At 30.9% G+C, this 15,630-nt stretch overlaps 1 long non-coding RNA gene across 1 annotated transcript in view; it reads left to right on the top strand.

Moving 5' to 3' along the window:
* The window catches only part of LOC148279111 (uncharacterized), a 253,209-nt gene extending 243,975 nt beyond the window's left edge, over window positions 1–9,234 (top strand). Inside the window, exon 3 of the long non-coding RNA XR_015822979.1 lies at window positions 8,852–9,234. This is a non-coding gene — a long non-coding RNA (uncharacterized LOC148279111). The remainder of the gene's footprint in view (window positions 1–8,851) is intronic.
* Window positions 9,235–15,630: the final 6,396 nt, after the last annotated feature.

Below are 15,630 nucleotides of genomic sequence, written 5' to 3'. Positions count from 1 at the left end.
GTTGCAATCTCAAACTTGGGTCAAGCTTGAACTCTTGATACTTCAAACTTGATGCAAGCTTGAGGCAAGTTTAAATTGCCATCTGGGTAGTTATAGGCACATAATGACGAACTTAGTATTCTAGTTCAGTTGGACATGATTTTTGATTATTTTTTTGTACGTATTTAAATATTAGTCAGTCCCATATACTGATGTCTTCCATATACTAATTTAGTCCGTGATAGGTCTTTTTTAGAAGTACGCCTTTTATACAAATTTTGGATTTATTGCCCGTCATATTTAGGAAATTGTCGGGTTTCCTATTGTAGAAGCGTACGCAGTGCCCCACAAATGATTTAGTTACCTTTATCATTATTATCATCATCATTGTTCCCTTCCCGCTTCCAATGGTGCATATAGCACTGCATTGGTACACCAATTGCAGCGTATCTTGATAATTTTTGTTACATAAAGGTAAGATGATCAGTCTTACGCTACTAGTTCCAGTCTTGAGACTACGAAATATTTTGGTTTGAAAACTGAAAACACCCTTTCAAATAAATATTTCATATCAACCATGTCGGGAATCGAATCAGAGACCTCTTGCATGGTAGACAAAGGCGCTGACCATTACACCACGTGCCGTGCTTACCTTATTTCGGGATTACTAATTTGTCTTTACTTTTTTTTTTGGGTAAGAGAGATATGTTTTTACACACATTCATAATATTCTCAAAAACATACTGACTTTATACCGTCATAAAGTTTATTTCTTTAAAAAGCTTTCTTAAAGAATCACGATTAATTATGTATGTACTCGTATGTTCATTATTATATTTTGTACCTTTTACATTATTTTTATATAACTTTTTTCTTTTCTTATTCTTTAAATTTAAATTTATCTTGTTTCTATTTACTTTATTATTATAACTGTATATAAATATACGTATTTTTATTTTATTTGCAATTTTCGTTCATATATATTTTTATTCTCTGTATACAAAGTATTTAAAAACTGTTGTTTTTTTCTCAAATAAAAATAAATAATGTAATTTGTACATACCTCTCACTGCCCTCTTTTGCAAAGCAAAAACTGCGGAAATATCGGCAGCCCGACCCCACACTAAAATATCATAAGACACAATAGGGTGAAAGTAGTTAAAATAGACTTTTCTCGCTGTAGCTACATCCGTTATTAGTCTGATCTTCCTGACGGCGTATGCTGCTGCACTAGGCCTTGCCGCTAAAGCTTTTATATGAGGGGCCCACTGAAGGGTTGAATCTATCGTTAGACCTAGGAAAACTGTGCTTTTATTGATTCATAAATTATATGTAAACACAACATATAAATGAACAATGTCCGTTCATTAATTCAATCGAAAAAAGTGTTATGCAGTTCGTCAATAATTTCCGTATTAATTATAAACAACAAATTCGATTCATGCATTATGCATGGACAGTTCATATGTCTAAATGCAATTTCAAGCAGACACTATCAAAATCTAATATCACTGTGTATAAAATACTACACTAATTTATTGTGATTTATGATTAAAAGACCTTGGATGGAAATGCAATGGCAAATTACGTTAACCCTTTGTTCACTGAACATAGATTTAGTACAGTTTTTTAACGTTTTTTTTTTTAATTATCCTATTTATAGCTTGAAAACATTTACATAATTATGCTTGATTCTTTCAAAACTCTTAATAAAAAAAAACAGTAGTTCAAATTCGTACCGTTAGAGAATTGCAATTTAAAAAGTTGTTATTTTTCTAATACGATGTATTAACAAAAATAAATGAAAAACTAGCATTAGTTTAATCAAACGACAAAAAATCCAAAAAATTAAACAACTGCATTTTTATTTTATTTTTTAATGTTTATTTATTCAAACAAATACATATGTATATATTTCCTAAAAATAATAATAACTTATTCCTACCTCTATGAGGCGAAGAGCCCTGTGTTGGGAGTTGGGATACAACATAATGGAAAGAAGAAGCATGTACATTATTTTATAATAACAAAAATTGAAATTAAAAATTAAAACTATAACATAAACATATATTTCAATAAATATCTGGACAATACGCTTTATCATAATTATTCTATTGAGGTTTGTAATGTAATTTATGTATTAGATAGTTGTAGAAAAAACTTAAACAACTAGTTACAACTTATATTATAATCAATATGTACAAAAATAACTTAATTTACCATATTACAAGTTATTCAATTCAGACGCATTATTTATTTATTTTATTTTATTTTATTAACATAAACGGCAAATCTGCCGTTTACAAACATTTATAATATTAACATAGTTGGCTTAATATATATTTTTAAAAAAAATATGATTTTCCTTATACCCAAGATTATAAAAAAAAATTAAACCAAAAATTATAAAAGATTTATATTAAAAAAAATAACCTAAAAATTATACAGCATATTCAGTAGAAAGTTTAAATAATAAAACATTCTACAGTAAAACGACAAGAAAATCATAAGTACTGTTTCGCACAGCTAGGCAAAGTGAACAAAAAACTGTATATATTTATATATTATGAAATCCATGAATAAATAAATATAATTACCATTAACCATCTTTGAAAAAGTTCAAAAGGTTTGTTCTATAGGAACAATGCCCTTCACTAAATATATCAGATCTCTGGGAATAACTATTCCCGAGTTCATGAAATCTATTAAATACAGTATTACAAGTATACACTGTCCGTGAATTGTTGCTATAAAACGGTGGCACTTGTCTAGTCATTCTTTCAGGCACCCTGAAGTTGATGAGAGATAATAGTTCAGGGCAATCCCATATTGAATTTACAATTTTGAATAAATTTAAAAGGTCTATAAGGTCTGATGTTTCATATTTTATTTTTTAGTATTTTCCATTCATCATTTGATTGAATTCTTTAAGCAACTTTGTATGAGTCATCTCCCTATATCTGAAGTTCGCGCAAGGGTTTTCGTATTGGTTAGTTTTCTTAAATATATATTATTTAGTAGGCATGATATTGTCGATTACTTTCATAACAAAGTAATCACAAATGTAAAGGAGAAGTTCCCGGCACAATAGATATTCACAGGTCGCAGTGACGTCAAGAGCTTGAATAGCACTGACCCCCACCTCTAAGAATAAAGGAGTAGAAATTTTACACAACCAAACAGGTGACAGCACTACGCAAAACTGATCCTCAGGTATACTTTAAAATGGCCGAAACTACTAAAAAATGACCAAATATGTACTGACAGTGATAAGTTACATCAAATGCATTCTCACATAAGAGACACATGAGTTAATTTACAATGTACAAATTTATACCGTCAGGGGCAAAGGGTTAATCGGTTTCAAATTTAAGGATACGATTCATGATTTATTTTATCTGACAGTTTATATTATTTTTATCGTGTTAACATGCAACATAAAATGATAGATAAAGAATGCATGTAATACATAATAATGTATATCTATGGGTGGGTGAACAATGACATAAGTCTAAATGCCTTACTTTTGAGGAGACAGTTTTTGTGTCTCAAACATTGCGGGAATCAAATCTAACATTGAAAGAATGCTCCTTTTTTCTTCATACTTATAAGAATCGGATTATTTCTAATAATCGGGAATACATAGTTAGGTAATAACTCTTTAATGTTACGTTGTTTAAGGCATGAAGTAAGCAAAGGTTTTTCTTCGAGAAAACTTTTTTTTTGCCGACAACTTTTAAACATTATTATGTGTAATAAAGTACATTGATAACATCCTTAATACCGTTACTTGACTTACTTGGGCCTTCCGTTCCACTAGAGGAGTGTTCGGCATTTTGTTCCTCGCTTTGGTTTATTTTACCAATTGCCTGCGCTATATTGATCATGTATGATACTAACTCTCGTGTGACTTCTTTATTACCTATCACAGATGGGATGTCGCATAGATCTTCATCCAGGCTTCTGCATCGCGCCTCCAGCTGTTGTTATTGAACGCTGAAAAAGGGGAAATGCATCAATAGGTGAGGGACATCTTGAGGAATTTCATCGTCGCATGAGCAGCTGTCAATCTCAGAGAGCTTGAGGCAACGCAGGTAGTTCATGAACCCATCATGACTCGTAAGCATCTGGGTGAGCTCAAAGTCAGTATTCTGCAATCATAAGCACGGAAAATGACAGGGAAAAACATTTTAGTTATACTTCCGGTAGGTTCACTCAAATAACGATCGTTCCAGAGTTGAAAGGTTCAGCTTCTTATTTTCCCTCTTGCAAAGCTGAGCGGAAAATCGGGGGCTGTCTTCTTGAGCGTAGCCTTTCAAGCCTTTTCGTCAGCCTTTTTGAAGTTAAGGATTCCCCAGTGTCCCCGTATCCAGCCATTGTATCTGTTCTAATGTCCATTACAATAGGGTTGACCAAATTTCGGTCAGCTATTGCATGGACGCCAGATTTGCAAGATCTTATATTATAACTACTAACTATCGTAAAAAAAACACAAAATCAGTCTGGTCCCAACGTAATCCGACATATCCCGACCGCAGGTTTTGGTAAACCAAAGTTTTGGCTAATTTTCGTCCGAATTTAAAACCATGTCCGAAACCCGTTTTATTGGCCGAAACTGACAAATAAATTACCTTCCTTCGATTATTATTTTTAGAATTGTTACTTTAGAATTCCCATCAATTCTAAAAAAATCGTCTAGGATTCTGGTTCTATTTTAAACAAATAACTACTTTTCATCCACCCGGACACGAAATGCACTGATTTGTAATAATTAACAATGAAATATGAAAATTCATTACTATTTCGCCTCCCATTTTTTATGATTATTTTTAAGTGTCCGATGATAAGTCTTACGCTTCAGGTGACTGGCCAGGGACGCTGAAATAATGTTGTTTAAAAAAACTACTCTCCAAATAAATAATTCGTTTTTAACCATGTCGGGATTCGAGGCAACACTCTTGCGCTAACGACTAGACAATGAGGCGAGCTTAGTATACTTACACATTGAAATTTATTATCGATTCTTTTGCCATTCGATAAATTTACTTGAACTGAGACTTTAGCAAGTATGTATTTATATCGTAATGCAAAAAAACTCATTATAATTATGAAAAATAATTGCACCTGCGGCTAGTAATATTCTTAACGCCTGCGCTTGTGCAATTATTTTTTCAAAGCGGATTATAAACCGTTAAAAATGCAATGAATAGAGACAAATGAAAAAAAAGCGGTTTATGTCGTAGTAAAAAACCCTAAGAAGTCGTTAACGCTAAGTGTCTAGTCCTGTGAAATTACTTTTAATGATGATCATATCAGTTTCCTATAAAATTTGAGGCATTAATGACTGAACTATAAAATAAACATTAACGCTTAAATTTTTGTGAATTTCAAACTTATTACTTTGATACCCACAAAGTTACCTTTGATAAATAACATTTATTGTATCCACTAGATTACTAAAGCTTCCTGAAAATTACTAACTGCATAAATCACGCTTTGACTGTATAATAGCGAAAAATCACACTTTTTACATTTTAAAAGTAATAAAAGTCTGAAATACTGTCGAGTAAAAAAAAAAATTGCTAATTATTAGTAGCATAAAAATATTTTTAAATTTGTAATTTTAAATTCCCGCAAAAACGGTCATTCCATTGGGCACGCCCTTAATACGTCACGATTCATGTTAATTTGCTCCTGACCATTCAAATTGGTTTAGAACATTATCACAAATCTTGAAGTCACAACTACTACATGTCGCGTTTTTCTAGCAACGTATTTTTATTCAATTTTTTTTTTGTCACATGTATTTTTTCGTTGAATGATAAAAAAACAACCAGAATTATAAATAATAACAATTGAAATTGAAACAGCTATGGTCTCACGCATTTAAGGTTTTAGGTTTAACCCCCACTACCAAAACTTGATTCCCATTTTCTACTAGTAAGTTATTTACAACTCGTTGAAAATGGCCTCCAAAATTGAATCATTTGGTTAAATCATAAGAACGAAAATATTTATTTAAAAAACATTATTAAACTGATAAAAAATAGAAAATACAAACATTGCTGCGGTATTATTCTTATTTTTATTCTAAGTGATGGGGGTTAGTGCTATGCAAGCTTCTGACATCACTGCGACCTGTGAAGATCTATTGTGATGGGTCCTCGTGAATATTTCTCGCCCTCCAAGCCCAGGTCTATAAAGAGCCTGGCTACTGTGTGGGAGGCAAGAATTTATATTTTGCTAAATCTCCTTCTCCAAGCCCAGATCCGTAAAGTATCGGGCTATGAAGTAGGGGGCGAGTTCTTTTATATCTTGAAGATGAGCCTTCTTTTATTATGTAAAGCATCACATTCACACATAATGTGTAGGTGTTTCCTCATCTGCACTGCAGAACCCACATCTAGAAGTTTCGTGAAGGTTTATTCTAGAAATGTGTTTGTTCAATCTGCAGTACTCTGTAAGGCCTCTAGTATCGCTGCGATCGGTTTTGTAAACTTTTGTAATGATAAAAAACTATACCTTGTTATTTTTAGGTCAATATAGTTACATATTATTATAGCATCCGTGATCTGGTCTACCTTCTATGTAGGCCGGATAAATCATATTGAATCGGTGCAACATCGTTTGCTAAGAAAAGTAGCATGGATGATTGGCTTCCAATGGAGAAATGGAGTCAATGTTAAAAAACTCAAGTCTACGAAAACGTAAAAATAACATTGACTCCATATTTATGTTTAATTTGCTGAATGGCTTAATTGATGTACCATCGTTAATGGAACATATGGCATTCAATGTTCCGATCCGCCGGTTGAGAAATAATAATGTGCTGTTCTTCGATCAACACAGCACAAACTATGGCTTGCATGCACCAATGTCCCGATTGTGTCGTACTGTAAACTCGAGACAAGATCTGGGCTTTTTTGGTGCAAGTCTTTATAGATTTAAACTTCACAAGATAAACCAGATCTTGTCTTGAGGTAGTAATGTTTATTTTTTTTGTCCTAGCTTTTTTTATTAATTGTATTTTATTTTATTAGTGCCTGTATTAAATATAAAAAATTGTATTTACCATCATTAGAATGGACTGCATAAGTCCATCAAATGAATAAACAATAATAATAATAATAATACATTAATAAAATCATAAATTGTTAAATAAATCTATTATCATGATGCACCGTCCCTAATTTCGAAGCATTTTTCATTTTACGTTTCAGAATAATTTAATGTTATAGATTCGGATTTGCACAGTAACTCGAATATAAATTGGCGTGCAAGGAGGCGCGTGCTGCTAATATTAACGTATGAATTTAAATTAGATACAATATTTTGCACGGTCAGGTGACCGTGGACAAGTGCACACAACCAGTTTATAAAGGACTCAAGGAATCAAGATTTTGATATTACTTTTATTTTTTCGTACGAAGAAATTAAGTAATTTTTAATTGGGGGTTTTATTAAAAATAAACTACATAAAAATACTTTATTAATTGTAGATTGTAGATATCTATCTACCAACCTGCACTAATTTTATACCGGGGTGACCAAAAACTATCCCTTTTTATATTAAATAAAACAGTTTTCTATCTAACATTTTTTTCTTAAACAATTTATAGGTCAACAATATTTGGAGTATATCTAAATGTATGTAAAAACACTGAATTTCACTCACTTATCAAGATTGAAATTTTATTGCAACATATAGGGAAAATATTTTTGAGAAGAGAATTCAGCCAGACGAATCTCACTTACATCAATGAAAGCTTCGGCACCTTTACCTCACAAAAGTCATCAGAAAAATTGAGAAAATATAAATGTTCAAACATAGAGAGACTGGTGAATGTTACATAGTGTGTAAAGTGGCTATCTAAACCAGCTGATGTCCCTCCTCAAAAATGTTGTCCTTTTCTGCAGCTATATTTTTTTTCAATACACAGGGTGTTCTTTAAACCCTGTCACATCAGAAACCACGATGATCAGTATGACCAAGAAGACATATTGGCACATTTAAATAAATTTTAAAAACGAATAAAATTAACAAAAATATTTTAAAAAAACAAATGGTTGCTTACTTCTGCACGAGAGAAGCGAGGAGAGGGGAAGGGGAGTCTGATACACCGTCAACCACATGGCGACGCCCCCCTCGCTTCTCCCCGGCGGCCTCCGTGGTGTAGTGGTCAAGACGCTTGACTCACGCACGGGAGGTTCCGGGTTCGATTCCCGGTGAGAACACAAAAATTAAAATGTGATTTTTCTCAAGCCTGGGTGCTCTGTGATGTAATTCACCACTGTAATTAGGCCTCCTGGCCTGTTGTGGTGCAAAAAAAAAAAAAAAAGGAAAATGTAAAGTAAGCAGCCATTTGTTTTTATAAATATATTTTTTTTATTAATTTCTACGTTCTAAATATTGTTTTAAATATGCTCATATGTCTTCTTGCCCATACTTATCATTGTGAATTCGGATGTGACAGGGTTTAAAGAACACCCTGTAGATATTCAATGTAATTATGTTATTTAAACAATATAAACAAACTATGAAGGAATAACCCGCTAAGCCTCTATTTTAGAGGCTTGCCAGCAGGTGAGAAAGAGGGGATATGGAAGGAGGTAATGAAAAATTCACCACAAAACCCAGACCAATTGAGAAAAAATCTTTCATGGATTTTTTTCTTGCAGTTAGCCAGTTTCACAGTCGGCCATCTAACCACTGCGCCACGACTCCCGTCTTGTCAATGGCCGTATAGTTTGAATATTACATTTTATGCCATTGTTTATTATGGCACGCTGGATTAAAAAACAGATTTTTTAAAAATTAATTTTAAACATGATTTGAAACTTGATTTAATCTGATGTTTTTTTTTTGTTTCAGGTAAGGCAACCAAATGACACCATAATTTAATTTCAAATCGAAATGCTGTCTTTAAAAGACCTACTTCAACTGGTAAGTTTATTTTTCAATTAATTTTGTAATTCATTGAACATCCTTTGTGGCGTTAAAAGTTATTTGAGGTAAACACTGTGATTTGGTCCCCTTAATTGTAAATATTTTACATTGTTAAATGAATCATTTAAAAACTTATCCATATATGTATACGTATATTGGTATATCTGATATATTGAAGGATTTTAACCAGTAAGATGGCTTTTTACCAATTTATTATATCATTCTGTTTGGGCAGTAACGAATTATAACTGCTTAGTTATTGTACGAAAGACGTCAGGAGCTTGCATAGCACTGACCCCCACCACAAAGAATAAGAATATTGTACACAAATTTAATAATTATATGATATTTAATCGAAAGAGTTAAAAGAAGATGATCAAGTTTTTTTCAAATAGGTCGATTGGGACACTGAACCTTTTTCCTGCAAAGCACCTGTCAAAAATTGCAACTGAAAATACCCAATAATTTATTATTCATAACTGAGCATTCGCATTTTGTAAGTATAATTTAACAATTTATCTGAAGTCGCCACAAGGAATTGTTTTGCATGCACCTATAAATGAAATACTTCGAAAAAATTATACGCTATGGTTAAATTAATTTACCGAAGGGTTTTCTCAGAACTAGTCATTTCTCCGTTCTGTGGTTTGTTGGTCATAATACATTATAAACAGTACTAATGTATGTATTGTTCCACAAATAAAAAAGATTGGACTGAATCAACGAGTCATTTAAAGGTAAACAAATACTTATAAGTAATCGTAACATATTTTTCCTTAAATTTTACAAAAGCGTTAAAAAACAAAGGACTTTAATTTCTGATATTCAACTAGTTTAATTTTTTTCCCTCTATAAAATTTCAGTATTGTGGCTTCTAATGTAAAAAGAATGCACAAAGAAATTAACTCGCTCACACCTCACAGTAAAGTAGCAAATAAAATATAATAAATTAAAAATAATATTAAGGGAATGAATAAAGTTAACCAACAATGTTTTACATAAAGAGAAAATTTTATTTTATTTGGGAAATCAACAGATCTACATACATATTTATAGTAAACAAACAGGTATAGTGTATAAACTCAGAATTAATAACAGATTTCCACAAAGTATACAAAGTTAGTAAAGAAAATATATTACATATGAAATAAATATATATAGTTTATGCATATAAAAATGTTATTTTCACGTACTCGTAAATATTTTTCAATAATCAAAGAATTTTTAATTTTTTTGAAGAACAGTAAGTTATAGTAAATTGGGCGAGGTTACGATAAGGATGCTTGAAGAGAGGATAAGGAGGGGAAGGGAGAAGTACATATTTATTATTTTTATTATAAGTTACATAATGCATTTTTAGTGTAAATTTTAAATCTAACAGAGTGATGTTTGTGTAATCTACATCTTTAAATTTTGTATTGTACACTGAAAAATTTCTACGAAAAAATAAAAAAAATAAAAGATAAGATTATCATGAGGAAAAAAGCAGTATCTCAAAACTCACTGTACAAGGGATTGAAGCTGTACAATTAGTTACCTCAAGAAATTAAAGAAATATGAGGAATTGAATGTTCTTGAGAAATTTTGATAAAAAATAATAATATAAATAAAAGTTTGTATTAGTTCATAAGATGTTATAAACTAATAGAGCATAAATAAATAGGTTACCCAATATAAATTGTATTTCTATTTGAGAAATACTTCGTTCCTACCTATTTATTTACACCGTGACCATATTTGCGGGCACGCGCGCAAGAATTAAATTACACTTGCCAAAACTGGTTTCAAGGGTCTTTCAAGGTGTTCATCTTTTCCGGTAATTATTTATTGCAGGTAACATACTTCCTTTTCCTGAAGGGTTAATCAATCAAACTCAAGTACAATTCAATCGGGGTCCGATAGTAACTTACCCTGCTCGGTAAAAGTAATCGATTGTTAACTCAAAAAATATTCTCACGAAATAAAACATTTTCACTTGCTGAATTTATCGTGATTAAAATCTAGAAACGATTTCGAAAATATTCCTCTTTTAGAATAACAATATAATTTATAGCATTATAGGATATCGATTTGCGAGTGCGCATTTATAAATATCAACATGGATTAGATTTGAAATATTTATTACTATATATATACCATATAATTTTATCAAAAGAAATTCACAATACAGTTAAAGCTGGCCAACGACCCTGTAGCAGAGGAGAAGAAAGATCGAGGAGAAATGTTTTTTTTTTTCCATTTATTATGGCTTTTACCATTCTCGGTAATACTAGCCAGAAACAAACAGTATTTACAAACATTAAATGGGAGCAAAACAATATTGCAGACAAGACAGAAAAAACAGATAAACCTTAAACATTTTTAAAATAGGTACACGGAACATAATAGATCTTAATATTAAAATTACAACAATAGAAGAAATGTAGATGTCATTTCAAGTGTCACATAGAAGTGTCGTATAGAGTGAAGTTAGGTTCGTATCAGGTTTGCCAACTGTAAAGGCTTTCCAGTGTTGGCAACCTTATAATGTTTATTTAAGTACTTCGTTCTCCGCTACAGCATTAAATACATTTTTTCACTTTGTTTTACAGATGATCCTAATTTTCTGAAAAGAAATAGTATAAAATTATAATTTTAAAGACAAAGTTCAGTGTTTTTTTTTATTTTTATTTTTTTTCATATTTTTATATTTCGTATTATCAGCGCTATGATTTTTTAAAGCTTTGTATTTCTGAAATAACTCCGCCTGTGACGTCAGAGGTTCTTCTCTGTCAGTTCTTCCTATTGGTTCGTTTAGGGTAAGCAAACTGGATATCCTTCACAGCTCTCATATTATTGGTTGGTTTATATGAAAAAGTGTCGTCGTTCAAAGTAGTGGGTTTTTATTAAAATATTTTTGATTATTATTTTTGTACAGTTTCATACAATTTAATGCTCTAATTTTTACCGCGCGCAAGAAAACATTTTTTGTATCCAATTTCCCGTAGGGTTGAAGTTCCTCATTATGTACTTTAAACATTTATATTTGAATCGTAAAACTATTTAAGTATTAAAAACTAAATTTTAAATTATATATCTAAAAATTTCTAAGCCATTGTATTATTTAATTACTCCCTTGTACTTTTATTTTAAATTATATATTCATTTGTTGTATTGTCTGTGTATATGTCAGTTTGATATTATCTAAATATATTTAAGTACTACATCATATAACTTGAATGATTGTGTATACACAGTGATTTAGGGGCAGACCGTGATACTTCAGAGGAATATTCCTCATGATAAACTTATTAAAAATAAATATCATATAAAATTTGAAGATGGGAAAAATCCTTAATATCTCGAACAAGCATCCCTTTCACAATTAAATGAATTACATTAACTAATAATCGGATGTTTGTTATTTCGCTCAGAACGTGCGTTTAGATTAAAAAAACAAGATGGCATCATTAAGTTGAAATCCCAAAAGTTGGCTTGTGTGTTGTTTCCACAACACACGATCGTGTCCTGACTGGACACGGATTTATCTAGTATTTCCAGACAAGAAAATAATTCGGCTTCTGCGGATAGTATGGATCTATTTTTCTGTACAAATCAGCAGTTGAGCAGCTATCTGTCTTCTATTAATTAAATTCTGACTTATATTTACAGTCTGCATTATGTAATCGGTTAAACAGCCCGTAAAGAAACGCAGACTACAATTCGTCAAATAAATAAATAAATATAAAGTTTATATTTGAAGCACTAACTTTGTGGTTATTCATTATAATTAAATAAATAAAACAACTTTGTTTTTATCGACTAATTTTTTTAAATTGTTTTTTTTCCACCGACCGGTTTCAAAGCAAACAAGCTTTTTCGTTAAGATATACGTACCTAATTAATTAATTCCTATTATATTTTTATCATGTTCACTAAATACTACACGTGGACCCAATAAATCAAGTATTCTTTTCCCTTACAAGGGTGGTAATTTAATATCAAAATAATCATAACTTCAATAAAGACACTGGATTAAAAGTACTTCGTGTTGAAAATAAAATATTAAAATTAGACAACTTAGAAATCTTAGAAATTAAAAAAGAGATTCATAATAAGAAAAAAATCATTAATAACCAAATAAACAAAAATTTTTTTAGTCCTCTTCTGTCTAGCTTCGAAAATATTGATATCAAACTACCACCCTTGTGAGTGAAAAAAAGACTTGATTTATTGGGTCCACGTGTAGTATTTAGTGAACATGATAAAAATAGGAATTTATTCATTAGTTACGTAAACCTTGACGAAGAAGCTTGTTTGCTTTGAAACCGGTCGGCGGAAAAAAAATAGTGGTTAAAAACAAAGTTGTTTTATTTATTTTATAAAATAAATAAATGATTGACCATGTCATATTATGTTATTTTGTGTATGTAATAATTAATTTATTTCAGCACTGCGCCGGAATACGTCGTTTATTCGCAACAAAATAAGAGTAAAGTAGATAAGACACACATGTTTTATGCTTTAAAATCAATTGACATACTGTGTTTTTAGTTATTATTATTTATAATTTTTTTTTAATGTACATTTAGTTGTTGAATACAAAAAAGTATAATATCTCAAAATATAGCTTTTGCAAGTACGTAAGTGCCTTTTTGATTATGACGGCAGTATAGCGTCAACATTTTTTTTATTGAATATGTCATATTGCATGCGTTCTCAAAAATGCCCAAATAGAATATGTTGTAAGGACGCGTTTAGTAATCACAAAAATATAATGCGTTATTTCTGACATTTATTACTGTTATCTATTGCGGCCTTTTAATATTAGAATCGATTCAATGGTTCTACCTGGAATCGATGCTCGAAATGGAATCGGCTCTTTAAAGAACACAATGGTCAAAACAACAATGAGATAAATCTAGATTATGAAGTGACGTCATCAGATTGACAAATCGATCATTCAGAGCACAATACACAGTTACAAGTTTCACTTGAAGCCTTCCTAATACAATTATGTATTTAGATTAACCATGAACGGTAGATTAATCATGGGATTTTTATAGAGTTACCGAATGGTTTACGGTTATCTTGCGTTTTTAACTGGGAAAAGCTGGCCTACCTAGAAACTTTTTAAGGGTATTTATAATTTTATTAGTATCGATGTGTAAAATATCAAACATTTTTTAAACTGTAGAAGAAAATAAAAGTATTAAATCAAAAGCGTGCCATACTTTACTTGAGTAAATAACGCAACAAGTTTATGTTGTTAATACTTGATCATTTTATTAATTATTTCTTTATTTATTACCTATTTATTTTTACATGACATGCATACAATGAATATTAAAAAGTTGTATAACATAATTCAAAATATGTAGGTACTTATTTAAAAACAATCAAAAATAGAAAATGTCGCACGACATTATATAAATAATAAGACTATATAAATATGTAGATATAAAGATAAATGCTGCACGTACGGAAATTAAATGTGTATGAAAAATAAATTAAATGTGTACAAAAAATAAAACGTTATTACGGAAAACCTACGTATACGCGATACGTATAAGAAAAGGTAAGTGATTTTTAAAGCATTCAAACAATGAAAATTATTTTTATAAGATTGTTAATTTTGTATTATCATTATAGCCGTAAGATTGTTTACCCTAAAAACTAGCAGTAAAAAAACAAAACATATTTTTTCTACCTATAGGCGTAAAAAAATAAAAAAATGAATGAAAAAAATATTTTTTTTACATTTAATTTTTTCACCATTTTCAATTAATTCTTAATGATTTTTTGCATTGCAAATTGGTTTTCATTGTTTGTTTTTAATTTTGCCATGTTTCATTTCGCGCAAAAAGCTTAAGGGTAAAACTGATCAACCAACATTTAATCTTTTCAACAATTTATATAACTGGACGCCCCCCCCGCCCCGCCCCAGCTAACAATTTGCGGGTGTTCATATATTCGTAAGAACTAGTTAACATGGAATAAAAATCATTATTCATGATAAAGTTCAGATACTAGACCATAAGCTTGAAAGAATACAATTCTGACAGAAGAAAACACTGTGTTACTATAGGACTGCAATGAGAAAGTTTAGAGCCACGGGAAATTGAATATAAATAGTGTTTTCTTAAACATGGTAAAAATTAGATCGTTTGATTGTACGGCGAAGTTTTTCGAAAACGTATAAAAAAATGAACTACTTTGCAACTTCACAGGTTTTTGTGACCACGTGTTTGCAATAGCCATCAATTATAGTGTTGTTATGTTTTTGTCGCAACCATGGGCGATCATGATTAGGTAAAACTAGTAACAGATCTTCCGTTTCCGACATGTTTTTTGATGTTTAGCGTGTTTTGACTAACAGTACATTGAAATAACTTTGTCAAATTGTAAGGGGTTGAACTTTTTAATATCACAAACAAAAACAAAATGTTAATAGTTCCTACAAACTAATCCGATCTTATCAAACGATGTCGTAGAATGCCTACAGGTCAGCGGTTCCTTCAATAAACGTCAGTTACACATGTTTTCTTTGAGTCTTGTCAGTTATATTTCACTGTAAGAATTTTGTTTTGATCACTCACCAATCAGAACGCGTAACGTCGCGTCGCGGGCGCGGGCGGTATAATTTCAATGTTTCGGTGGGGATTTTCAAAATCATAAAACTTAAAAAAATCAGAGCTACGATAACGACGCTTAATTTTTTTTGA

The sequence above is a fragment of the Micrasema longulum genome, unplaced genomic scaffold (assembly GCF_059751315.1).
Source record: "Micrasema longulum isolate JH-2025_06_02 unplaced genomic scaffold, ASM5975131v1 h1tg000762l, whole genome shotgun sequence".
NCBI classification, from domain to species: domain Eukaryota; kingdom Metazoa; phylum Arthropoda; class Insecta; order Trichoptera; family Brachycentridae; genus Micrasema; species Micrasema longulum.
This window is presented reverse-complemented; position numbering and strand designations above follow the sequence as displayed.